The sequence below is a fragment of the Penaeus vannamei genome, chromosome 7, assembly GCF_042767895.1.
Source record: "Penaeus vannamei isolate JL-2024 chromosome 7, ASM4276789v1, whole genome shotgun sequence".
NCBI lineage: Eukaryota > Metazoa > Arthropoda > Malacostraca > Decapoda > Penaeidae > Penaeus > Penaeus vannamei.
In genome coordinates this window covers 4,184,786-4,187,094 of record NC_091555.1, presented here as the reverse complement: position 1 = coordinate 4,187,094, position 2,309 = coordinate 4,184,786, and positions in this window count along the sequence as shown.

Below are 2,309 nucleotides of genomic sequence, written 5' to 3'. Positions count from 1 at the left end.
GTCTTTGCGTGTTTCTTTAGCTGTCTTTACGTGTTTCTTTACCTGTGTCTTTGCGTGTTTCTATAGCTGTCTTTGCGTGTTTCTTTGTCTTTGCGTGCTTCTTTAGCTGTGTTTTGTGTGTTTCTTTAGCTGTGTCTTTACGCGTTTCTTTAGCTGTGTCTTTACGCGTTTCTTTAGCTGTGTCTTTGCGTGTTTCTTTAGGTGTTTTTGCGTGTTTCTTTAGCTGTGTCTTTGCGTGTCTCCACCCGTACGCCCGCGCGTGTGTATGCGAACGTGTGTGCGTGCGTTCCCTCGCCTCCCCGCCCGCCCTTGGTCTCCGTGAGGGCGACTCCGGCGTGAAATCGTCATTATCTCCGCGAGTTCTCATTTTTTTTCCCTTTCCCTTTTTATGCAAGCACGCCACACCGCACGGATCTCGGGAGAGGAAAAAGAAAGAAAGAAAGAAAAAAAAAGGAAGGATTTTGCACACCACACCGCGCGGATCTCGGGAGAGAGAGAGAGAGAGAGAGAGAGAGAGAGAGAGAAAAAAAAACGAAGGATTTTTGCCAATTCGTAAGAGCGATTCTTAACCGTCTCACATTTGGCGTCCGTGTCTGCATTCCGACACGCCTTGTTTCTTCTGGAAAAAATTCTTGAAAAAGACCTCTTAAAAAAGACCTCTTAAAAACGACCTCTTAAAAAAGACCTCTTCAAAAAGACCTCTTAAAAAAGACCTCTTAAAAAAGACCTCTTAAATAAAGACCTCTTAAAAAATACCTCTTAAAAATACCTCTTAAAAATAGACCTCTTAAAAAAAGACCTCTTAAAAAAAGACCTCTTAAAAAAGACCTCTTCAAAAAGACCTCTTAAAAAAGACCTCTTAAAAAAGACCTCTTAAATAAAGACCTCTTAAAAAAAGACCTCTTCAAAAAGACCTCTTCAAAAAGACCTCTTCAAAAAGACAGACCTCTTAAAAAAGACCTCTTAAAAAAAGACCTCTTAAAAAAGACCTCTTAGAAAAGACCTCTTAAAAAAGACCTCTTAAAAAAGACCTCTTAAAAAAGACCTCTTAAAAAAGACCTCTTAAAAAAGACCTCTTAAAAAAGACCTCTTAAAAAAGACCTCTTAAAAAAGACCTCTTAAAAAAGACCTCTTAAAAAAGACCTCTTAAAAAAGACCTCTTAAAAAAGACCTCTTAAAAAAAGACCTCTTAAAAAAGACCTCTTAAAAAAGACCTCTTAAAAAAGACCTCTTAAAAAAGACCTCTTAAGAAAGACCTCTTAAGAAAGACCTCTTAAAAAAGACCTCTTAAAAAAGACCTCTTAAAAAAGACCTCTTAAAAAAAGACCTCTTAAAAAAGACCTCTTAAAAAAGACCTCTTAAAAAAGACCTCTTAAAAAAGACCTCTTAATGCTTATCTCTGGTCCTCGATGCTGGAGGCTGAGCTGGGAGGATTAGGGACTTCAAGGATGTCAGTTTCCCCGAGGAGGAAAATGAAAATTGTCCGCAACAGCATTATGTAATTGGGGATTTCAAAGGCAATCTCCTTTCCTATTTTTGGCGATATTGATGATAGGATAAAAAATCCTTAGAGGGATAATTTTTTAATGAAATTAATAATATTGCGTAGTTATTAGCAGCTCTGAATAATACACAAGATGTATAATTCAGTTAAGGAGTTTAATTATATCTTTCGCAGATATGATGAAGGAAATATGAAAATTTAAGAGAAACGAGATGAGAGAAAATCCGAGAAAGATAGAATAAAGTGACAGCGATGGGAGAGAAAGATGAGAATGAAATTGGGAAATATCGCATGAAATGACATATCTTAGAAGCTTAAAGAGGCTAGGCAGAGGAGTAAGAGAACGCGCAAGAAGAGAGAGAATAAGAGAAAACCCGAGAGGAGTTACGTATGACAGCACAGGTGTAGGACGCCAGGCCACGAGAGGTCATGGCTCGGACGCTCGCGAGATGCTGGGCAGATCTCGACGTTCGCTAAGTCCTACGTTCTCCTCTCCTCTCCTCTTCTCCTCCTCCTTTTCCTTCTCCTGTCCGTCCTTCTCCTTCTCCTTTATCCTGCTATTCTCCCTCTCCTGATGCCCTTACCCCTTTGATATGCCTATTCTCCCTCGGTCTGTTCCCACCTCGGCCCCCTCGGCCTACCCGCGCGATCGAAAGAAAATAAGTTGGGCTGATGAGTTGTGGAAAAGATGTAAATTTTCACAGCAAAGGACCCTAGGCAGGACCGTATTTGGTGGGGTGCGGACACCTCTACCTTATTTACAACCAGATAATTAAATTTCTCGGGGTGGCCCGGCCATAAAACA